General features: G+C 49.1%; 1 protein-coding gene across 4 annotated transcripts in view; it reads right to left on the bottom strand.

The window, feature by feature from the left end:
- The window catches only part of NOS1 (nitric oxide synthase 1), a 182,522-nt gene that overhangs the window by 86,823 nt on the left and 70,247 nt on the right, over nt 1-25,452 (bottom strand). Inside the window, exon 1 of one of the 4 annotated variants that reach the window (XM_058691153.1) lies at nt 24,371-24,478. The exons of 2 other annotated variants lie outside the window; for them this stretch is intronic. The gene's annotated coding sequence lies outside the window, so the exon portion shown is untranslated. Of the gene's footprint in view, nt 1-23,966; nt 24,169-24,370; nt 24,479-25,452 lie in introns of those variants that run through there. One more of the 4 variants, XM_058691152.1, reaches the window with a different exon arrangement.

Here is a 25,452-nt window from a genome sequence, read left to right as displayed (position 1 = left end):
GCAGAAATGATGGCAAAGAGAGGTTTAAATTCAGGTGTGCCCCACTCTTGAGCCCGAGCTTTTAAACTTACACTCTGTTTTTTTAAATTTCATATTCTGGTTATTTTCTTCACTCTCCCTGACTCCCCCAGGCTTGGAGACACGGGGTATGGTTGGGGGTACCAGGGCACAACAGGGGACCTCGCTGAAGATGCTATGGCCCGGGGGGGGGGGGGTGCACCTGTGGAATGCACACACAGCAGGCGACTATTAGTGAGTCCTTCATGTCTGGGTTGGAGCAGGTCGTCTGTGGGTTGTGGGTGGAGTGGGGGCAGGAGGGAGGCAGCAGAGGACCCCTCCATCATTCTCTGTCCCCTGGTTCAAGTCCTGGTTCCAGCTCTATCCCGACACCCTTCCCTGCGGGCATCGTCCCCACACTCAGCGCGGGGAAGGAGCCTCCATCTGCCACTACCAACAAAGTGACACTCACTCCCTCGTTTCCCTTTTGGCGAATTCCCGGGGTCATCCGGGGGCTGAGGCAGCTGACCCGGCTCCCACTGCCTCTGTGAGCAGGAGGCGGGAGCAGACACCCCCAAGAAGGAGGTGCCACTTCCTGGATCCCCTCGAGGCGGGGCGGGGAGCAAGTCAACCTCCCCCTTTGCAGCTTGCAGTATGTAACTCCACCAGTCCCTGTGCGTGGGTGAGGGGAGAATGAATCCCCGGGCCCAGCCCAGGCTGCGCTCTCCATCTGGCGTCGCTGTGTGTGTGTGTTTCTCTCTGTGTATTCATGCATCGCCCTCATGCTGTGTCATTCCTCTGCTGTGTGTGTGAGTGTGTGTGGCCCGTGTGTCGACCAGCTGAGTGTCTTCCAGCATTCTGCAGAGAAAACCACCCAGAGCCCCTGTGTCTCTCCTCACCGTGGAGGAACGGCCCTCCCCCCCACCCCTTGGCTTCCTTCACTCATTTCTTCTGGGTACTGAACCCAGGACGTTCGTTGTTTAGGTGGAAGCAGAGACAGCCGGGACCTCTAGATCTCTCTTGAGCGTCCAAGTTAGGCAGTGGACTCTGTTCATTAATTAAAGAAGGGACTCGCACGTAAGCTTCTAGGGAGGCGAGGTTTCCGAGGGCTTTTTTTTTTTTTTTTTTTTTTTTTGCCACTTCTGGCTTGGGCCAGACCTTGGAAAGGACAGAACCTGGGCTTGGCTTAAGAGAAAAGGAAAAGAATAAAGCGATCCACACGCCTTCCCAGCCACGCTCAGTTTTTCCTCTTTCTCGGTTGGTTTCCAAATCAGGGAGGGCTGCTGGTTGGCGCTTGGGAAATTGGGGTGCTGTTTCTCAGACTTCGGCCTTAGGAAGGCAACTTGATCTTTGGAAACAACCGGAAAGAGGCTGGGCTTGGGAGGAGCAGGGATATTCACTGTCTGCTGAGACAGAAAGAGAGAGAGAGAGAGAACAAGCCCTGTGTCTCAGTGACCAGACTCTAAGCACTCACCAGGATCTATCTGGATCCTAATAACAATCCCGCAACACTTTTCTCTCCCTCCTTTTCCTCCCCAAAGCACATCCTCACCTACTGCCATATTTTTATCCTCACTCTGACCAGGGTCAGGTTCAAATATCCCCATTTAACAGATGAATACATTAAGTTGCCACAGGGAGACCGATTTGTCCCAGCTTGTGAATATCCAGTGTCCAGGAGGCTCCTGGGTCAGCTGGGGTGGTTGGCTACCCTTCTGCCACAGGGGAGATTAAAAAATTTTTTTTTAATATTTATTTATTTTTGAGAGAGAGAGGGAGAGAGAGAGAAACAGAGAGAGAGAGAGAGAGAGAGACAGACAGACAGAATCTGAAGCAGGCTCCAGGCTCTGAGCTGTCAGCACACAGCCCGACATGGGGCTCGAACCCACAAACTATGAGATCACGACCTAAGTCAAAGTCCAGAGCTTAACCAACTGAGCCACCCAGGTGCCCCCACAGGGGAGATTTTTAAGGGCCTTTTTGGCTCTGTGTGTTTCCAGAGGAGTTCTTTACTTTCTCGGAACTTCTATTTCCTTATCTGTAAAATGGGGTTGGTAAGCAATTACACTTCCCTGGGTAACCAGGGGGATTAAATAAAATAGCGAAATCGGGGTCCTCAAGCAATGTCACACAGCAAACGCTCAGAAGAAATGGCTTCCTGTTATTGTTACATAATATGCAACGATTCGGGCTTCCTGGCTTTTAATTTTAATTTTCTACACCATCGCAGTTTTGCCAGAGGTCGTTCATGTGCCATCTAGAGGGGGTCCTTTGCTGGAAATCACACGGCGGAATCTGGAGCTGGTCGCGGTACAGGGCTCTGAACACAAGGAGCCGGGTGCCGGGCCGCGTATCCTGCCGACCCAGCCTCCACCCTTTGGAGCAGTGACTTTAAACAAATCACATGCGTGCACGCCCTCGTGCATACCGTGGAAACAATACTTGGACCCGGGCCTCATTCGAGTAGTTCAGTGGTGTCGGGGGTATTTATTTCATTTACCTGGCTGCGAGGAAATTAGCGGCTGACTTTCGGGACAATTGCCAGGGAGAAGGAGGGAGCCAAAATAGGCCAGCGTCTGCCAGTACCATCTCATTGTGCGACCTTGGGCAAGCCGCTCCCCGTTCTGGGCTGCATTTTTGCAACCAGAAGGGTGGGGAGGGCAGCAGTCTCTAGTAAGGGAAAGTCTCCTGTGTGCTAAGCACAGCGCTGAGCCCTCGGCACGGGTGCCTTATTTGATCCTGGCAGGGACCGCAAGGAGAAACTGCTATCCCCACCTTTACCCATGGACAAGGTGAAGTGAACCCCGGCGGCAACCTTGCATCTAGCAGGTGGATTCTGAGCACTTACCAGGGTCGGTCCTAGTCCTAACGCCACCCCTAACACCAACACGCCACATGTATCCTCCTCCCGAAAGCACACCCTCATCAGCTGCCATATTTTTCATCCTCACTCTGATCAGGGTCACCTTTGATGGTCCCCATCTTCTAGATGTGGAGATCAAGCTGCCATAGAAGACCTGACTGTCCCGGCTTGTCCATGACTTTCCATTTGTAGCACCGAAAGTCAGAGGACGTTAGGGTGAAGGACAGCCGTTGAGGTGATCCAACCCAACCTCCGTTCAAAAATGAGCAAACAGAGGCCTGGAGAAGCAAGAGGCTCATTCAATGTGGATCAACAACAGGTCGGGGGGTGGGGGGCGTCTAGGGCTGTGCCCTCCAGGAGGCTAGCCACTAGCCACATGCGGCCATTGAACTCCTTAACTGTGGCTGGTTCCATTGAGGTCTGCTGCAGGAGCAAAACACACACTGGGTTTCAAAGGCCAGTAGGAGAGAAAGAACAGGGGCGCCTGGGTGGCTCAGTCAGTTACACGTCTGACTCTTGATTTCGGCTCAGATCATAATCTCACAGTTTGTAAGCTCAAGTCCCGCATCAGGCTCTGTGCTGACAGCTGCAGAGCCTGCTTGGGATTCTCTCTCCCCCGCTCTATCTCTCTGCCCCCCCACCCCGCCCACTTACGTATGCATGCACTTGCGCTCTCTCTCTCTCTCAAAATAAATAATAAAAAAAAAAGAATGAGCCAGATCTCTATTCACCGGTACAAAATGAGCTCCAAGGTGCAAAAAGAAAGATGCACATGTGTGAATTCTTCACATGTAAATGCAGAGAATACTCTGGAAAGAATGGGTAGCAATTGGTTGCAATTCACAAGGACTACTAGCAGTCAGAAGTAGGAGGGAGACAGCCTTTGCACTGACTACCTTATTTTTCTCTTTGAACATCATTTAAATGATGTTTTTAATTACATACATATTACCTCTTAAGTGAGCAGTATCGAAGAAACAGCACCCAGCCTGTGAACTCCTGGGTGTTTTCTGCTTGCACACTCACAAAATCACGGATGGAGTTACAGCACCATTTGCCATCTCCCTTCAATCTCATTTAAGAACAAATTCCAAGTCTCCATCTCTTAAAAGCAAAACAAAACCAAAGACCCAAACCGTAACTCAACCGTGCTCTTTAAAAAAACAACAGCAAAACACAACAAAACAACCAACTTCCTTGTATCTCCCGAACTGCTAATTTGCAGTCTTTCCCCCGAGAGAACACCACCCGGGAATCAAGCTGACACGCTTTCTCCCACGCTGGCAAGTCATGGCTACAAACCCGCCAACCTCTGCAAATCAAGGAGGTGAGCTGGCGTTCTGTGTCTTGGGGGTCCCAGAGACATGTAACTCCCCCAGTTTCATGACTACAGCTTGCTGGTAGTGATGGCCCTGATCTCAGATCGGATGCCCACATCTTACAAGCGTAGTTCAGAGTTAGCAGAATGAGGATTCATGGGGGTTTCAAGTTTGATAGCGTGCCTCGTCGTGAGGCTTCGGGAAGCCCTCACTCTCTCACTCTGCTGCACTGTACCAACTCTTTGAATGGCAGTTTGGCAAGATTTAGCCTGAAACTTAAAATACACAGATCTTTGGCCTGGCAATTCAATTTTTAAGACTTTCTCCTGCAGATACACTAGAGGGAACATCCTTAACACACACACACACACACACACACACACACACACACACACACACAAACCTTCCTTGCAGGGTTGTTCAGAGTATCAACAGATTAAGTAAACAATGGCACATCCATGCAGTGGAATCCTGTGTAGGCATTAAATAAGGGTGGGGGATAGATCTAAAAGGACCAATGGGGATGGGGAGGTGGCTTAGTCGGTTGGGCATCTGACGCTTGATTTAGGCTCAGGTCATACTCTCAGGTCATGCTGAGCCCTAGTCTGCTTGAAATTCTCTCCCTCCCTCTCCCTCTGCTCCTCCCTGGCTGGTGCTCTCACTCTCTCTCTCTCTAAAAAAAAAAAAAAAAAAAAAAAGGGACCAATGGGGAAGCAGCTTCAAGATACACTATTAAATTTTAAAAGGTGGAGAGCACTGACATATAAATATATTTACATATCCATCCTATGTATTCATCCATAATTCCATAGAAGTTTGATGATGCGTTGAATATCTCTGGAAAAACACCCAAGATATTGGTAAATATGCTTGCTTCTGGGAAAGGGGGCTGGGAGGCTAGGGGTGGGGTGGGAGAAAAGCTTACTTTTTATTATATATTCTTTTTTTTATATGTTCTTTGGTGATGCTTACTTATTCATCTTTTACTCTGTTTTTCTATCATATATAAACCAAAGAGCATGGGCTTTGAAGCCAGACTGTCTTAAATCTGGACTCTGACTTCTCCACTTGGCTTTGTGATGGTGAGCAGTTTGCTTAACCTCTCTGAGTCACAGTTTTTGCATCTATAACATGGGGATGAGAACAGCATTTCTTCAGGGTGTCTGTGAAGACGGAATAATAGTTAATGTTTTCTGAGCTCTTACAACATGCCGTACCTACAGTCAGTGCCCATCAGACGAATCTTCTTCCTACTGCTTTTACTAATAATTATCACACTGGCAGCCATTATGCTCTTGGTCCTCTGTGGTGTGAATGGACGGACATACGTTGCTTAAAGTACTTTGTGCCGAAGGACAACTAAAAGCCGTGGACACACAGGCTGGTCTTGGTTGTCAGTGCAGTGGGTGCCTGTCACCGAGTCCTCGCATCACCAAAGGAGCAGGGTTTGGTGTGTTGGAATGTGGAACTCAAGAGAGGCAGCCAGAAACTCAGGCCCCGGATCTTGGTGATGAGTCACCACCACTGGGGTGGGATGGGGGTGTCGTGGGTCCAGTCCATCATCAGTAGAGAGCTACAGGGCTGTCGTCCCCATGTTGGAATAGATCTGGGGAATTATGGAGCCTACACTTCATCTTCATTTTGCAAAGCTCATTTTTATGAGTGAGTTCAGTCAGCTGTAGAGCACTAAATCCATCATACAGACAGAAAACCCCAGGGTTTGGGGCTAAGGTAATTAGCTTCCTTCCATCACCCCTCAGCGGCACAAAAATCCGCAAAGATGCACCTCCACTGCCCGCGACCCATTGCTGGTTGTGTCATGTAGCAGTCAGAGTGGCGAGCGTTAGAGCCAGAAGACGAGAGTTTGTGACCCACTTCTACTACCTATTAGCCTCAGCTTTGTCATCTGTAAGATGGGAACAACGATGGTTTCTACCTTTCAGGTAGAAATGAAGTGGGAGTACATCCAATGGGATAGTCTATGTAAAACGTGTGGCACTGCTCCGTGACTATTTTTAGAGTCGCTTTTGACTGCACCTCAAGGAAAATGAGCAATTTCAGGCCAGATATGTGAACATAATCACAGCCAAGAGGATGGCCTCATTACTGTAAAAATGAAGCACTGCCAGTGGGCTCTGAAACATTGCTTAAGAACCATTACAAAGACTTAGTGCATATTTCATACCCCCAATTAACCTTACCCTCTTTCTCTCTTTCTTCCTCCCCTTTTCTCTCCTTCCCTTCCTCTCTTCCTTCCTTTTTTTTTCATTCACACCATCCATTCATTCATTATGAAAGTGTACACGGCTCCCACCTGGGTCAGCAAGGAGGATGGCTGTGGAAAAGCAGGGATGGATAAGATAGCTCCCTGCCCTCAGAGCTTACAACCTGGGGGTGGGGGAGAGTGGGGTGGAAAAGAGATATTAGTGACAAGTGCAGCAGGCAGAACAAAGTGGAAATACAGGCTGTTAGTAGGAACACGGACAGGAAACCAAACAGTCTGGGTGGTGGTGGTCAAGGAAGGCTTCCCGGTGGAAGAGTCAGAGTTAGCCAGACTGAAGGGGTGGATGGTAAGAGGGAGGAGGGGAGGAGAGAAGGCGCTGAGAAGGCAGAGGGAGACAGCAGACATTTGAGGTAGTCCACTGTGCCCTCTCCACTGTGGCAGAAGAAAGCCAATGTCTTATAAATCTGGAGAGGTCTTCAGAAGCTGGATCACATAGGTCTCTTGAGAGCTAAGCTAAGATTCTGGCCTTTATTCTTACAGCAATGATGAGCACTGGAGAGTTTTGAGGACAGAAGTTCTATGGTCAGGTTTAGAGTTGATAAAGATCACTCTGGTTGCTGCATGGAAAATGGGTCAGAAAGGCAAGGCTGGCTACGGGGAGCCCAGTTAGGAGGCTGTGGCAGGCCAGAGATGAGTAATGACAGTGGTTAGCATAGTGAAGGGAGGAAGGGGGAAAGCGGGCAGGTTTTTTTTTTTTTAATTTTTTTAAACTTTGTGGGTTTTTTTATTATTTTTTTTACGTTTTATTTTTTTTTAATTTTTTTTATTTTTGAGACAGAGAGAGACAGAGCATGAACGGGGGAGGGTCAGAGAGAGGGAGACACAGAATCTGAAACAGGCTCCAGGCTCTGAGCTGTCAGCACAGAGCCCGACGCGGGGCTCAAACTCACGGACCGCGAGATCATGACCTGAGCCGAAGTCCACCGCTTAACCGACTGAGCCACCCAGGCGCCCCTAAACTTTGTTTTTAATGTTTCTTTTTGAGAGAGAGAGAGACAGGGTGTGAGTGGGGGAGGGGCAGAGAGAGAGGGACACAGAATCTGAAGCAGGCTCCAGGCTCTGATCTGTCAGCACAGAGCCCAGCGTGGAGCTTGAACCCATGAACCATGAGATCGTGACCTGAGCCAAAGCTGGATGCTTAACCGACTGAGCTACCCAGGCACCCCTTTTATAATTAAAAAAAATCTTTTTAATGTTTATTTATTTTGGAGAGAGAGGGACAGAGCATGAGTGAGGGAGGGGCAGAGAGAGAGGGAGACACAGAATCTGAAGCAGGCTCCAGGCTCTGAGCTGTCAGCACAGAGCCCGACATGGGGCTCGAACTCACAAACCGTGAGATCATGACCTGAGCTGAAGTCAGATGCTCAATCGACTGAGCCACCCAGGTACTCCTTAGGGTAGGTTTAAGATACTTAGGAGTTTGGGTCAACAAGATGTGGTGACTGAGTGGGTAGAGGGCACAAAGGAGAGAGAGGTGTCCATGGTGATTTCCCAGCTTCTGGCTTCCACAAGAAGATGGAATGTGATGCTATTTCTTGGCTGAGAGCATCAGAGGGCAGGGAAAAAATAGGGTAAAAGAAAGGATAAGAATGAATGAATCTTATTTGGATGAACTGTCCTGCTTGCACAGTAATAAATAATTTAACTCTGGTCTAGGATATTGCAAAAGTCAGTATTTCCTGATATCATTATTTCCATAATTTTGGGACACATCAACACTGTATATTTACAGGAAACGTACACTTGATTTGGCTCATTCCCCAGCCATTTGATATTGGGCAAATCATTAAACACTTTGAATCTCAATTTCCTTTTGTGAAATTGAAAAGGTAATAACAACCATGTCCAAGGTTTTTGTGAAGATTAAATAAGACAGATGCTGTAAAGAGCACTCTGTAAACTGTGAATGTCAACTGTAGTAGCGATGCTACGTCTTTATTTCAAGGACAACATCAAGAATGGTACTCTTCAAATTGCTGCTCAGTATCAACTTGAGACTCAACCAAGTTTCTCCTCTCATGCCCAGGTGTCCCTGGTGCAGGGAAACTGGGTCAAGCAAAAGGTGCCCACGGAAGGAAAAAGAAGTAAGAGTGGTTATCTTAAGGAAGAAGTGATAATATCTGCTCCCTTAACTTGAAAGTTCCCTGCAAATAGATCACAGTATCCACGTAGGTCTGAATCAGTTACAAATGAATTTCAGCAAAGGGAGAATATGTTAAATAGAAAATGCAAACTACGACGTTAAGAATAACACCACATATGTCAGATATATCAGTAAAAACAATAAATGTAAATGGGTTAAACTTGAGTAAAAGATCAAGACTCTCAGATTAACTAAATGCATTTTGGTTGCCCTATATTAGCATGGATGTGGGGACAAGGGTGAAAGACAGGAGGAAAAATAGCTCACCAAGGCAGGTATGGGTTTGATGTACATTTGTAAAGGCAGCCTAGGTCTGCTTTGATTTGAAAGATATAATTCACTCTCTTAAAATACGTTAGCACTTGGTAAGCACAAAATAAATATTTACTAAATAAATGATCAGCTATCCACAGCAATTTCTTTAATTTAATTTTTATTAATTAGGTTTAACTCTCCTAAATTAGCAGTTTTGCAAATGATCAAATTCAACCCAAGATTTTGAACATTTGTATATATAAACACTTTGTTGAATTACCTAATTTCATTCTTGCAACAACTGTATGAAGGACATGATCTTATTATTCCCATTTTATAGATGCTGTAACTGAGGCTCAAAGAGATTAATTATATTATAGAAGTTGATGCAGCCACTGCCAATGATGGGGATTCAAACCAAGTTTGTCTGAGCTCAAACTCGTTGCTTTTTATTTTTTTTTTACTTGATAAACTATTTTATTATCTCCAGTAAATTTTAGTCTCAGATTTTCTAAGCAGATAATTATATCACCTACAAATAATGACAGTTCAAAGACTTTTTTTGTTGTCACTTTCCAAGTACTACTGTGTATTTTTATTTCAGCTGGCCTGATAACCACCTATAATTTTAGTAATTGGTCGCTGAAAGGACTGTAGGGGGTTTCTATTCCAATTGTTCATAATATGGACCCCCAGCAGGGCTCAGGGATCCCTGACAATCCTGGAATTGTGTGCACAACTTTTGTGACCACGTGCATATATGTGTTTACATGGGAAGACAATCCCTAATATGATTGTCTAAGCACTCCATGACCCAGTAAGCAATAAGAATAGAAGTCACTGGATTAACCCTACCTTTTACAGATGAGAAGTCTGAGGCTTACAGATAGGGAAGGATTTGCCAAAGGTTCTTAGAGAGAGAGTCAGAACTAGGATTCAGGTCTCTTGCATGATTTCTTCTCAACCTCAAGTTCTATGCTTATTTTCCTTACTCCCCTCATGAAATCAGGAAATGTATTCGGGGTCCTATATTTGACACTAATGCTCATCTCAGGATGTGAGGCACAGCCTCCTCGGTAGATGCCCTTGATGTCTGTTTTTACTGTTTCTTGATTATTCAAAATAAATCCAAGCAGTCAAGTATCTTATCCCTCCCCACCCTTCCTGATGAACCACCTCCAATTATTATCTGCCTATCCAGGGTTGATAACAGGGGGTGGGAAGAAACCATGACAGGTGAAGGCAGGGGGAAAATCATCACAAAAGCTGACATGCAATTTCAGGATTCTCGGGTGTCCTAGATACCCTAGAGCTCTGTAGGGTTCCATAGACCCCATACTAATTGCTTGTCAAAGAAAATGTTTAAAAGATCAAATTCATTGTTAAGATAAAAAGCTGATTATACTTGTCTAGTATTGATGAAGGGAGCCACAAACAATAACACAGTTTTTAAAATAAAAAATAAAAGGGGCGCCTGGGTGGCGCAGTCGGTTAAGAGTCCGACTTCAGCCAGGTCACGATCTCGTGGTCCGTGAGTTCGAGCCCCGCGTCAGGCTCTGGGCTGATGGCTCGGAGCCTGGAGCCTGTTTCTGATTCTGTGTCTCCCTCTCTCTCTGCCCCTCCCCCGTTCATGCTCTGTCTCTCTCTGTCCCAAAAATAAAAAAAAACAAAAACAAAAAACGTTGAAAAAGAAAAAAAAAAAAGAGAAAAAAAATAAAATAAAAAATAAAATAAAAAAAGAAAGATCATAGTGTCAGAGACCCCAGCCACAACTCCTTCCTTTACTCAGCTTTTACTGAGTAACTATGTTGTTCCCCAAACCTATCATCCTAAATGAATTATGAAATCGTATGCTCCTTGAAGATGGGAACCCTGGTTTTCTGGTTTACTGCTGGATCCCTGGGGCACAGCAAGGTGACCAGCAGACAGTAGGTGCTCAGTGAATCAGAGTCTCAATCCCTGAGTCCACACTATTGAAGGAGGCGGCCCAGGCGGGAGGTGAGAGGGAGCGATGGGGACCGTAGGGACCTGGAGAACCCCGTGCCACATCCAGAGCACTATTCTGGCTGGTGGCTGCCACACAGGAAGGCAGGGCCGGGGTCATTTCACTTGTTGCTGTCACGCAGCTACAGGGAGGTGACAACACGGCCCATTACAAATCAAAGAACAAATAAAGGAGACCTCACATCCTCAGGTAAGAACACTTGGATTCAGAAAAAGGAGAGGCAAAGAGGAGGGGGTTCTCAACAAAGTTTGTAAAGTCACCAGTGATGGACACGGTCCAGTGCCTACTATATAGAAGCTGTGGTCCACGGAACAGCAATCACCACCTGAGAGCTGGTTAGGAATTGCAGAACCTCAGCCCCCAACCCAGACCTAGGAATCCGACTCTGCATTTTAAGATGACCCCGGGCGATTGGTGTGCCCTTATGTCTTGAGAAACCCTGGTCCACTTTGACTCTAAATGCCTGTGTTACCCTTTTGCAGTCCCTTCAGGCTTCAAGCAGAATACTTGAGTCAAGGGGGTAGAATAATATTAGGTCAAACTGAGTAAAATTGCAGATATCCACCTATTTTGTGACCTGCAAAAATGGCAATTGCCACTGAAATTTCATTTCCACCTAAACTATAAACCGTTCTGCACAAAAGTGCTTTAGACCCAGGGTATCACTTGCTTCAAAAAGTCTTGGGTCAGATGATACAGACAACAGCCCATAGGCATACACATGAGCTCTGTTTGGTCAACAGAGCTAAAAACATTTTTTTTTTTCAAATTGGTTACCACTACGTAAAAAAAACCTGGAAGTTTCACATGAAATGCAAATTTCTGGGTTTTTTTGGAATGCTGGACGGTGTGCTAGTCCTCGATCTGCATTTCTGAATGTCGGCAAACAGCTGGGGTGGGTAGTGGCACCCACTTTAAATGTTTATTTTTATTTATTTTTTGAGAGAGAGAGAGAGAGCACATGCACATGTGCATTAGCAGAGGAGGGGCAGAGAGAGAGAGAAAGAGGGAAAGAGAGAATCCCTAGCAGGCTCTGTGCTGTCAGGGTGAGCCCAGCATGAGGCTTGAACTCATGAACTGTGAGATTATGACCTAAGCAGAAATCAAGAGTTGGATGCTTGGCCAACTGAGCCCCCCCAGGCGCCCCATAGCAGCGCCCCCTGTAGATGGGGCATGGGCTCTCCAGTTCCCCTCAGCCCCATGCAGCCGCCCTCACTCATTTGTTCCTTGCCAGGACCTTGGAGGTATCTATTTGACCGTGGGACCCCTGTTACATAGGGAGTTTTTAAGAGAAACAAGGAAGGTCACCTTTAGAAGCTGCCCAATGAAAGGACAGATGTGCTTAGTGACTTGGGTCCTGCCATAGGTGCCCCTGGTCCCTGCCATGGGCATCCCCTGGTCAATGGGATGCCCACCTTCCTGACAGCCCTCTGCATCTGTCCCCGCTTGTACCCCGTGGACGATGCTCATCCAGCCCTCGTGTTCCCTGGGTTACAGCTATGAGAACGGGGGAGCATTTCACACAGCAGTCACCTTTAACTCCCTAGCTGCTGCTTCACTCAACTTGGTGCAGGGGTTTACAAAACCCTTCCTGGAGTGACACCTTTCTCTCTAAATGGAGCTTTCGCTTTTGACGTCAAAGCAGTCTGCCTACTCGTTCCAACAAGAGCTGCACAGAGACCAGCTTCCCTTCACTTAGAGGGAACACACAGTTCAAGATCTCATTCATTTTCCTTAGGTGACTCTACCTTGGGGTTCCCTGCACTGGCTGGATCTTCATCCCATGTTGTACCAGTGCATCTGGAAAGGCCCTAGAAGACACCCTTCCCTCGGCCCTGAGCGACACATGCCCGCCTGATTCAGCCTTACTGACAGAGCTCTGCGAACGTCCCCCCTGGAAAGTAAAACCACCATGAGCACCATCTAAGCTGACATCACAGAGGCAGGAAGGAAGTCTTACGGGGGATTGTCATAGTTAAGACTGTAGGCCCTGGGTTCAAATCCTGACTCTGCCATTTACTGACTGGGTGGCCCTGGGCAAGACATCTAGCGTCTCTGTGCCTCTGTTTCCTCATCTGTAAAATGGCAAATACTAGTATTTACTTTGCGAGGCTCTTGTGAAAATTACACAAAACGATGTCGTGCTTCCCCGACCACCTGCGCCTCACCTATGCAATCATCTGTCTTCCTCACAGTTGACTCACTTTTTACCTTAAATACTTATTATAGCCTCATCTTTAAAAAAAAAAACTTTAAATGTTGATTTATTTTTGAGAGGGACACACACAGAGTACAAGTGGGGGAGGGTCAGAGAGAGAGGGGGAGACACAGAATCCAAAGCAGGCTCCAGGCTCTGAGCTGTCAGCATAGGGCCCCACGCGGGGCTCGAACTCACGAATGGTGAGATTAGACCTGAGCCAAAGTCAGACACTCAACCGACTGAGCCACCCAGGCGCCCTTATTACAGCCTCATCTTAAGGAATAATATCCACGGAACCGTGGTACAAAGATGCCAGCTACATTTGCCTATTATTGATCAAAACAAGTATTTAATGAGTAAATTTAAAAAAGGGATACCACCGTGTTCGAATCGTGAGACAAGCATTGAACACAGTCAAATTGAGGGACATCCTCCACAGTAACTGACCAGTAGTTTTCAGAAGTTTCAAACTCCTAAAAGGCAGCCCGTGTGACAAACTGTCGCAGAGGAGAAGAAACTAAGGAGAAATTAGCACTAAAAGTGTGTGGGATCCTGGATAAGATCTGGGAACAGAAAACGGTCATTTGTGGGAAAAGTGAGATTCAAGTGAGGTTGGTAGCTTAGTTAGCAATTGTACCAAAGCTCTGAATGACGTTCACATCAGGGGGTGCTGGATAAGGGATATAAAGAAACTTGGTGCACTATTTTTGCAACATCTCTGGAAGTCTAAAACTACTTCAAAATAAAAGATTTTAAAAAATGAGTACAAGTGAAGCACTCTCTCTCTCCCCTGCCTTTCCCCGCCCGTCCCCCTGGAGCGCCTGGCAACAATCTACTCTCTGTCTCTATGGATTTGCCTGTTCCGGGTGTTTCGTACAAACGGAATCCTACAACATGTGGTCTTTTGTGCCTGGTTTGTTTTACTCAGCACCACGTTGTCAAGGTTCATCCACGTTGTGGCATACGTCAGTAATCCATTCCTTTTTATGGCTAGATATTACTCATTGTATGGACACACCACCTTTGGTTTACCTGTTGATGGACATTTGGGTTGTTTCCACCTACTGACTATCACGAATGGTGTTGCTCTGAGCGTTCATGTACAGGTTTTTGTCGGAACGCTTGTTTCCAAGTTTTAGTGGGGATAAGGTTTCCCACTGGGGTGGGGAAACGTTTTGGAGCGGGACAGAATTGATGGTTGTAAACCACTGAGCATGTGTGCAAATACCACTAAATCATACGGTTTAAAATGATACGTTTATGTTATGTGAATTTTACCATAATTTACCACTTGGAAAAGTTATGTTTCTGCGAGCCCAGCGCTTAGCACAGCACCCGGCCCTCGGCATGTGTGCGAAGAATGCTGGCCTGTGCTGACATCATTGCTGGACCCCCACCGGTGCCCCGGCTCCTACTCTGTGACTCTTTCTACATCATCACGGGGCTTTGGCCAAGAAGTTCCTTCATGTTTGATCTATAGCTCTTCAAAGGTCAGCAACAAAATTTCAGGGTCCCTGGGATGCCACCACTAGAATGCCTTGCTTCAAAGGCATCTAAGAACTCCTGCTTCACAACATGAGTACCTGGCAGGTACGTCATACCTGGCCATCGCCTCCAGCTATGTGCTCAGAGCATCATGGAGTAGACATCCAACTTATTGCTTGTTGACTGAACACCAAGACTATTTCAGCAGCCTCTCCAATAAGCCTTACCTCCTCAGAAGACCACATGCTTTATTTACCCAAGATGCTACCCTACAATTTGCTGCTTAAGTCATGATGCCTTGAAATGGATTGGACTTTATAATGCCCACTCCGCATTTCCTCAAAGTACCTTGGGATGTATTTTGGTGCTTGCAATGAAAGTAAATGCCGGATCCATTTTGAGAATTTCATGGGGATCCTACAGAAAACTGGAGACACTCCAGCTCATCCCAGATGAGGGAAGCATGTTTCTGCCCGAAGATGCCGAGTTGGGGTTGGCTTTCTTCCTGATAATCAACAAGGTCTTCCTCTTTTCCCTGTCTATGCAGGGACGGTCATTCTCTATCCTTTGGCCCCAGATCTATTCTCCATCCTTCTCCTAACTTATCTGGGCCCCGGGAGGAGGCTGACCTCTATGGATATCAACAGGATCCTTGTCCTCTGGCTTCTGATTGGGTTTGGCCAATGGGAGAAAAGGGAGATGGGGAGGAGGGAGAGGGGGATCCATGTCATCTCAGTGCTGTGGTCTGGAGAGGTCTATATTTCTCTCTGAGGACAGCTTCTTCTGAGAGCTCCCCACACCCCATTCCATGGCCATTCCATGGCCCGAAGGTTTTGGTAACGTGCTCCCTCCCCCTGCTCCATTGGGCCTGGGGTGGTCATCACTGGCCCAGTTGCTGGTCCTTGAATGCTTCACTCTCCCTTGCTGGCATCTTAAATTGCATTCTTAAATAATACTTTCGTTACATTATCTTGGAATCAGAGTATCACAGCTACAGGTGTCTTCTGTTTCCTGGTTGGACCCTGGCTGAGAAACCTTGACCAGGGTCTAGGGATGAGGAGCACCAGAAGCAACCGCAATGGTCAAGGATGTAGCATGTCTACACTGGATTACCTTAATGGTGGTCCTCGTCCTTACGAATAAATGCATGGAACACCCAATAGGCACTGAGCATTTAACGGTCCCAATAACCCAGTGAGGTGGAATCATCCCCATGCTTACAGAAGAGGAAAACAAGGTTTAGAGAGAGATTCAATAACCTGCCCAAGGTTACAGGATGAGTAAGTGGCAGTGGCTGGATTCGAATCTGGCTTGGATGGGCTCCAGAATCCTGCCTCCTGCCATCACCTCATATCCAGAGGGGTCTCATACATCTAGAAGCCAATGTCAGGGCAAGTCAGACCCCTGTGCCTGGGAGAAGAGCCTGCTGTCTCCAAGAAGGATGTCAAATCCTCAATTTTGGATCACCTTTTGGAGCTGAAACGCACTCAAACCACACCCGGGCTATCAAGCCTGGCAGTGGAAAAGGCAACTTGGGAAGATATTCCAGAGACGAACCTCCACCTTGTTTCTGAATTCCTCAAGAGGCCCAGAACCTGTTTTGCTGCTGACAGAGAGAAGTGTCTGCTCACTGCTCAATGCCCCTGATGTAATGAGCGCCTCAGAAGAGGGCTCGATTGGGATGCTAAACAGCCGTAAATGACATTGTCACCAGCCTTCATAAAGCACAGTGACTCATAGCCCTAATTAAAATGCTGGGGGGAAAATGTAAAGAAAGGCTGCCATGAAAAACAGTGACATTCTGCTAAACTGCAGGATTATTTCTTCCAGGAAAAGTGGTGCTTGTGAGCGTGTGTATATGTGTGTGCATGTGTGCGTACGCGCGTGTGTGTGTGGGGGGGGCAGAGACGAGAAGCCGAATGTTATTCTTGTAAGAAACTTGGGAAAATTCAACACAGAGGAAAGCCTAAAGCTATTCCTGCCACCCCACTTCTCATTATGAAATATTTAAACACAGAGAATTGAAAAGAATAGTACAATAGCAATTATGAACCTCTAACCAGATTGGACGACTCTTACCATTTGCTATATTTGCCCTGCTTGTACCCGTCTGTCCATCTGTCCATCTACCCACCTACCCATCCATCTAACAGCTCTCGCTGACTTCATCTATCTACCTACCCTATTATCTTCGGTCTGCATCTATCTTTCCCGACCCATCTGAAAATAAGTTGCAAATGTCATGAAGCTTCAGCCCCTAACTCTTAAGCACACATATCTTAAAGACAGTGTCTCACAAGGTGCACAGTGCTGTTATAACACCTAAGAAAATTATCTGTACTTGCAAAAGGTCCCCACATATTCAGTTCAGGTCACATTTTAAACACTGGCAACTGAAGTATTAAATCTAATCCCTACCGCTCAGGGGACAGAAGCCAATCGCAACATGGAAACAGGCTGTCAAGTGGTTCCTGAGCAGGCAGACTGTTGGCTTCATGGGGGCTGGTTCTCGTCATCAGAGTCTCAAGATCAAGTGCACAAAGCACAATGCTTGACTTAGACACCCGTTTGGAACCAGACCAAAAAAAAAAAAAAACAAACAAACCTCCAAGTCTAATTATACCATACTGTTTTTTAAAAAGAGCCCCTCCTCGGGGCGCCTGGGTGGCGCAGTCGGTTAAGCGTCCGACTTCAGCCAGGTCACGATCTCGCGGTCCGTGAGTTCGAGCCCCGCGTCGGGCTCTGGGCTGATGGCTCGGAGCCTGGAGCCTGTTTCCGATTCTGTGTCTCCCTCTCTCTCTGCCCCTCCCCCGTTCATGCTCTGTCTCTCTCTGTCCCAAAAATAAATAAAAACGTTGAAAAAAAAAAAAAAAAAAAAAAAAAGAGCCCCTCCTCAAGACAGAATCTCCACATGATTTCATCCCGTGTAATCACCCATCTTGAACACAAAATGTGCCTTTCAATGACTTCTTGTTATTTCTGAAATGCAAACCCCCCCCACCCCCCACAAAAGCCCAAGAAGCCATCATTAGGCAGGAGAGTCGGAAAGAAATGTGTAATTTCGGAAGGCAAGCCTTGAAGGAGGTACCCCCAAGAAATCCTGTGCATTGAAGACAGCAGTTAAGGAAATATTTACCTACACGTAGGAGTTTTGCATGCTTGTTAAAAAAAATAATCAAAACCAATAAAAATATCAACCCCAAACATCCATCCTGGCTCATTATTTTATGCCCTGCCTGGCGAGAAATAAAAGGATTTTATTTCAGCGACTACAGTGATACTCAGAAAGAAGTGACAGATGAAGGTTTTTCCAGCTAAGACTTATCTTAATGAACTAGCACATAGACGTTATTGACTATTTTCATTACCTGCATTCTGGTTACATGAACGTAATTGTTTTCATTTTCCTTATTGGATATTGAACAGTCACAGCTAAGAGACTGCCTCAAAATCCAAAGGAAAAAAAAAAAAAGAAACATGCCCAAAATATGTCAGTTATTATCAGGTGGTATTTTGATTTATCCCCCTAGGTTACATTTTTAGGCTTACAATTCCTGGGATGAAATACAGCACAATGAAATCCACACGGCTGTTTTAATGACCCAAGGAGATGGACTGCCCACATCATGTGCCCCACTGCATTCTAGTTATGGGCAAGTTGGTCGCTTTCTTGGACACCCGAGCCCCTTGAGGGTAGGGAGAACGTCTTCTGTTTCTTTACGCCCCAGCCTCTCCTGTGGGGCTCTGTCACAGAGCTGGGAGCTTGGGGCTCATTTGCTAGATGAAGAAACGGCTGCCCAGACTCTTGTTCATGACAAGAAATCCTTTAACTCAGAAGCACTGACTGGTCATCAACAGCATCTGAAGTTGCCATGTGCCCTTCTTCATTTCAACCTGGAAACAGGTTCCAGAAAGGCCCACCATTTAAATCCCCATGGTAATGATGTAGCTGTCAAGTTTTGAATAAGGAGGGCATTCCAGAGTATTATTTAACACCGGTGGGCCAAGTTTCCCAGCAGAAGCCGAGAAACTTTTTGGGATACCCCTGATAATCTGTGGAATTTCTTTTAGGTGCCTTTAGTCAAGATGCCTAAAGCAGCTTGAGTGGCCAAAGAACAAACAAACAAACAAACAAACAAACAAACAAAGAAGACCTGTGTTTTCTGGGAACCCCAACTGACAAGAGGTGATCTTATGATGGTCGGGGGCAGAACATCACAAATCAGAGGTGAGGAAAGAGAAAACGTTGCCTGGGCTGGAAATGAGAACTTCACCCCTGCCAAGGGCCCCTGTGTTTCCAGTGCTAACAGACCAGGCTTCCTTCAGGAACTGTCAGCAGAAATCACGAATGCCACTGACAGACGAGAATTGGGCAAATGTTGGTCTCCGGCGAGCCCCAGAACGTTAAAGTGGAAAAGGTCTTTGAGGGGTTGTAAATGGAAAATGTCTTCAAGGGCCACGCAAGTGACATAAACAATATTTAATGGTGGGGTTTCTGACCTAAAGGTACAAAGAAAAGAAAACTAAACCAGACCAGACCAAAATGCAAAGCCCGTACCAGGCAGCCAGAACATTCCTGCAGGTTTCTGAATGGCATTGCCCTTGAATGCTAAACATCATTTCACAGATGAGAAAATCGGCACTGAGCGAGAACAGGCATGGTCCACAACAGAGGGCTAACTAAAGGGGTCTCTCTTGGTCCCATTTCTTTGCTTTGTTCTGATCACTAACACGGGCCTGAAGCTGTTTCCCGTTCCAGACTTCCACATATACTATCTCACTGAATCTTCCTAACAGCTCCATGCGGTAGCCATAACCCCCATTTTATGGATGACATACCTGAGGTTCAGAGAGGTTAACTCACTCACCCCGAGTCACAGAATCCACAAGTGCTAGGACCTGGTGTCAGGTGCCTCCCCAGATGACATCCCTTCTCGATGTTCCGTGTGGTCTCTGCCTTTCAACCTGGCTGCACTTGACCCAGTTTGGCACCGGAGACCCTGTCACTGACAGGATGCTACGAATCAGTAAGGCCGATGCTGCCTCCTCTGAGCAGTCCTACGTGGATACCCCCAGTCGTCCATCCGGGATGACTGCTGCAACATTTCACTGCAGCCTCTCCCGCAGAACCGTCACACGTGCCACAAGGCTTGTTTGGAGCCCACTGCCCGACCAGACCACAGGCTTCGTCGGAGAAGGGCTCACCCCACCTTAATCTGAGCATCTGCCCTTGGGGTCCGGCACCGAGCCTGCCATTTAGCACTCATCATTACACATTTGACAAATGTGCTGACGTCTGCCGCAGAGCCACAGATAACTGCTACTCATCTTCGGCCGATCGTCACGAAACACGCCTACGCCAAGACCCATGTCTGCTGCACCCTGTTAGCTACACTTTTATGGGGGACTTAGGGACCTTTTCTGCTGATCGATCATTTTTATTTAACAGATTCAAGTAGACTCAATCTTCCAGCATTGCTGGGTGCTGTTCATAGGAACAGGCCTGTGAGTGATATAAACCTACAGGACTTGGAAAGGTTGGGTCGGGGGCTGACGCGGCTGCCGAAGAGCTCAAACCAATGGTTTTGGTGAAATCAGTGGTAGTTAGACAGGGTTTATCAGCACCTGTGATTACTTGGCTCCTAAAGTTTTACCCAATAGATCACTTTTAAATGAAATCCTCTCTGCAAGGACAGATGGGTTCACCAATGGAGCTAATGCCCAACATGACACAGGGTCATAGGGCTGATGCACCACAAGGTCAGACTGGAAGGAATCCTGATCAGTCTCTCCTGAACAATCTGACAACAACTGGGAGAGAGAGAGAGAGAGAGAGCGCTACAGAGAGAGAGGGAGAGAGAGAGAGAGAGACGTAATCAAATTCCTTTAAGTTTGGAAACTATGGGGCTTCTCTATCCTGGAGTAAACATGATGCTATCAGATTGAGCACTGGCAAAGAGTCAAGACACAGAGGTTTGTCAATACAGTGCTGTGTGACCTCTGGCAAGTCACATACCTTTTCTGAGTTTCGTTTCCCCCTCTGGAAGATGAGGTGGTGGACAAGAGCTGAGGGGATTAGAATCTGCTGCAGAAGTCATGTTAAAAACACAGAAACTTCAGGTCTCCCTCGGAAACGCTGACTCGTTAGACCTGGGCGTCAGAATCTGGCATCTGTGCTTTTGGGTTCTGATGGCGACAGTCTATTGGGCTGCTGTTCAGAAGCTGCTGGATTAGTGAGGTCTAAATGCTATCATGTATGAGGAGGATAAAAACGGTCATGTCTACAGTCATTGTGGCCACTGTGTTGTTAAACACACAACCCACAATGACCTGTAATGGGAAGTGTGCCCCCTTGTTCAAACGGGCCAGGTGAAAACTGGTCCTAAAATGCCAAATTCACCTCCTGCGCATTCCAGTTTCTAATTAGGAAAAGCCCCGGTTCTAATGGGCACAGACTGTTGCCAATGGCTCTCAACCACGTTCTAAAGCTTACCAAGGCACGCACAGACCCACAGAAGCAGAATGACGGGCAATATACTGAGTCTTGTCATAAGACACCCCAAAACATACAGCCAAGAAGGCACCACAGCCAGATCTGTGCATTCTCACAATACCCTGGTGAACTGACCCCCCAAGTCTTCCCATGTCCTAGCCCCACCAGTAGGAAAGTTTTGGGACAGTTGTCCAGTTGGTACCTTGGACAGCGTCTTGGGCCTCAGAGGTAGAGGCCCTCAGGAAGAAAAGCACCCCGCTTCACCACTCCTAGACTCTCACCCTTTCCTGCAAGGTCCTTCTCTGTGGATGACAGCCTCCTAGACAGCTTGCATTGGCCATCTGGGGAAAATAAAGAAGGGACAGGAAAAGCATAGGGCAGACCGGTCAGGAAACCACAGCCACACTACTGGTCCCAAAGAGTGCGACAGAAGACTTCCTCTGGAATCACCAATCTTGGCATAAACCTATTGTTTCCAGAACACCTTTCACGTGCATTATGAAGAAAATCTACAACACAACCCTGTGGGAGTTACGTTCTCATTTTGCAGGTAATGAAACTGAATCTCAGAGAGGTTAAGTGGCTTGGTCTCAAGCAAAGATCTTCACCAGATCTCTCTACTATGCTGATAGCTCTTTCTCTACATGGTCAGGGACTTTGGGGAAATTACAATTTCTGGAGACACAGTCGTGCCCCTGACCACTGGGGTAGTCTCTTGCTGAGCAGATGTATCAGGAAATGAGGCTGTGGGTGCAAAGGCAGGAGCATGGACTTGTTAGACCACTTAGGTGTCCAGACGTGGGTGCCCCCCTCCCGCAAATTAAAGAGCTAAAACCTGAGACTAAATTCTCCAGCTGTGGTACTTAACCACCTAGGCGACCGTGGGCAGGTTGCTGGGTTTAATCTGTCTCAGCTTTTGCATCTGCAAAATGGGATTCAGATCACTGCACTGGTAACCTGGGGGAGTTCGGGGGAGTATTCTGGGGTATTCCAGGGATACCTTATTATGTGACCTCCCCTTGGCGATGGCACAAAGCCGTGCACTCTTTCAGGGGTTCTGGAAATTGGATTCTTCGTAAGGACTGGGGTGGTGGTAGTGAAAGTGGTGGCGTAGAATGTCTCCCTTAGGATTCTTGCCAAGGCTTCTCAGATCTGTCTGCTGAGGTGCCTGGGGGCAGAGAAGAATTGACACCACCCCTGCCAGCTGGGGCACAAAGGCCCCTTGCCGGTTTCAAGTTCAAAATAACAGTGGGGAAAATCAGCGCTTCCCTGAGTCTGAACCGACAGCATTTGCCCCAACCCCAATTAGAGAAAGGGGTAGAAGAGAGGGAGAAGGTTTTTCTCCTTCCTCAGGGGGGCTGGCTTGAGGGGTTAGTTCCTTTTTCCTCTCTGTCAAGGTCGTGGGCCACCGGAGGCCAGACCATGTGCCCTGGGCAGGTTCACCAGCACCACATCTATGCTCAGGGACCCCCTTGGGGGTGCTCCATCACTGGCCACTTGTAGATTCTTCTGGGGTCTGTGTGCACGGTTTGAACTAAACTATGGAATTAGAATGGGATCTCATCTGCCAGGAAGAACCCTATGCATCTTCTCCTGGACTACTTGGGTTCCACTAGAGGTAAGTGCCTCCGACCCCAGCCTGGGGGCCTTGAGGGGCGGATCTGTAGGTCCCACTGGCAGGAAACACCTGACCCTGAGTCTCCCGGATCTGGCCCAGGGGCGTTATAATAATAAACTATCAGAAACACTGAGCACTTTATTCACATTCATAATTTTTTAACGTCCTCACCACAGCCCCACGAGAAAGGAATCGTTTTTCCCATTTTACAGACAAGAGAACTGAGGCCATCCACCCGGTAAAAGGTAAATCTAGGATTGGAGCCCAGGGGTGTCCCTCGGAAGCTCCCTGTCCTCGCTCTACGCCTTGTCAGCGCGCACCTCTTCCCTCCGGGTGCCCACCGCAGGCAGCACGGTCTCCAGGCCGCAGAGAGCCCGGGGCGCTCCGGCCGCAGTGCCGCCCCCCACCCCGGGATGGAGGCGAGGGTCTCAGAGTTTCTAGGGCGCAATCCAGAGAGCCCTGTCGGGACCCTCGGACCCAAGGGACCTTCGGGTGGTCCTGGAAGCTGGATCTCACGGGGACCCTGCCCTGACCCTTGATCACCTGGAAGCAAAGCCGTTGCTCGCAGTGCACTGCCCGGTCCCAAATCCCAACCGCGGAGCGCGCCCCTCGTCCGTCCGGGGGACGCGCGCGCCGGGAGCCCCAGAGCCTCTTTTCCAGCGAGAGGCACAACTTTCCTAGGTTCTGGGAGCCGGCGCTCTTACACCCCAATCCCGCCCGGGCTGGAGAAGAAAGAGGTGCAGGCGGCCCCGCCATGACCGCGGGCGCGCGACGAGGATCCTCGCAAAGTTGGAAGCCAGGCAGGAGGGACGTTTCCCGAGAGCGGAGCCCTCCCAGCCTCCGGGCCCCCGCCGGAGGAGGCCAGCGATGCGGAGTCCGCCATTACCGCGGGCGCGCAGGTGCCATACCTCCGGAGGGCCGGGCGCGCAGGAAAGCTTAAAGTTGAGGCCGGGCAGGTGCAGCGATCCGCGGGGAGCGGCGTCCCCCAGCCGCGGGCTGCCCGCCGGGGACAGCGAGCGGTGCCAAGGGGTCCGCCATTACCGCGGGCGCGCAGCTCGCAGCCGAGCGCGCCGCTCGAGAGGGACGCGGGTCCCTGCAAAGTTGGAGCGCGGCGGGCGCGTCGACCCCCGGCCCGGGGCCCCCGGCCTGGGGCCGCCCGCTGGGAGGAGAAAACAGGGTCGCCCGAACCAAGTTGGGACGCGCGGCAAACCCCGCGCCTCCCGTGGCACTCCCGGGGCTGGCGCCGGGGCGGGGAGCCCTAGGGCACCGGGAGGGGACGCGGGACGGCTGGGCCGAGAACTCACCTGCCGCCGAGCCGGGCAGCGCCGAGGCTGCCTCTACGCGCTGCGCGCCCGCCCGCCCGCCCGCCCCTCCGCGGGTCCGCTTGCCTGCCCTTCTCCTCCTCCTCTTCCTCCTCCTCCTTCTCCACCTCCTCCTCCCGGGCGCCCGCGGCCGTCGCGCTCGCGGTTCCGAATCCTCCCGGTCCGCCGCCCCGCGCGGCTGGAGGGCGCCAGTGGCACCCACTCACCTCCCGATGGGAGCCGCGCGCGTCCCTCCCCCTTCCCCTCCGCTTTGTGCCTCTCGGATCCCTCCCCGCCCCCTCTCGCCGAGCCCCCACCCCTCCCGAGTCCCCTCCCCTCCCTCCGCCCCAGCGAACCCAAGTTCGGGACGGAGGCTGCGGGCTTCCCCGCGTGCGCCCCTGGCTCACCCCGGCCGCCCGGCTGCGGCTCGCCGCCTGGCCGCCCCTCGGAGGAGCCGCCGCGCTAAGTGGCTCCTCGCCCAGCGGCTGGAAACGCGGCATAAATATGTAGGGACTGAGCCGTGAGCTCAGCGAGGGTCGTGAGGGGGAATTTATTTCTTAATGTCCCTCCTTTATCCTATCATCGCTGAAACGAATTAGCGGTGACGTCCAACCCGGCTGGTTTATGGGTGTGGGGCGGGAGACGTCGCAACCCTCATTAAAAGAGCCGCTCTGGGCTCCAAAGCATACATCTTTTATATAACCTAATTTCCATTTTTTCCCCCTATCAGGAAACACACACACACACACACACACACACACACACACACACACCACGACGATTTCTGGGAGCCTGGAGGGGGCTGAATGCAGTGGCCACAGGGCAGCTCTCGGGGGTAGACAAGGCCCCATGGGAGGCGGGGATGGTTCTTTCGGTCTCTGCATCAGTGTTGGATAGGATTCCTTAACGGGACAGTGGGCCCCGCGGTTCCCCCACGCGGGGCGTGGCCGGAAGCCCCAGGAGCCTGCAGGAGGTCGCAGCTTGGGTTCCAGCCATGGCTCTTGGGTGGGCAGACTGGGACAGAAGCAGCCAGTTCTGGAAACGTTGCCTTGTTCTGGTCTTCTCCGGAGCAGCACTTAGGCCTGGCAGCTGGGGAGGGGCCTGGCTCACCTGTGGCCCAGTGGGCCTGCAGGTGGGGAGAGGGCCGGGGCTGGGCTGTGGGAGGAGAAGATGGAGATCCAAGCTTTCCTCCCTTTCTTAGGGGCTCTAACATATGGGTAACCATATAAACCCGTCTCAAAAGCTGTCTTTTCCTGGGCAGATTGCAAAGGATTTTGCATTTCACTGTTACTGCTGCTCACACACTCTTGGGGAAACAGCAAATCAAGGAAAGAGAGGAGACTTCACACACACACACACACACACACACACACACACACACACCACCTGGCTCCAGGTGGCTTGATCTGACTTCCCCCACCAGCCTTGCTGAGAGAAACAAGCCTCTTCAGGTTCTGAGTTCTGCAGAGATGAGGCAAAGAAGAACTCC

The sequence above is a fragment of the Neofelis nebulosa genome, chromosome 11, assembly GCF_028018385.1.
Source record: "Neofelis nebulosa isolate mNeoNeb1 chromosome 11, mNeoNeb1.pri, whole genome shotgun sequence".
Taxonomy (NCBI): Eukaryota; Metazoa; Chordata; class Mammalia; order Carnivora; family Felidae; genus Neofelis; species Neofelis nebulosa.
The sequence above is the reverse complement of the archived record's forward strand: the minus strand, read 5'-3'. Positions and strand labels throughout refer to the sequence as shown.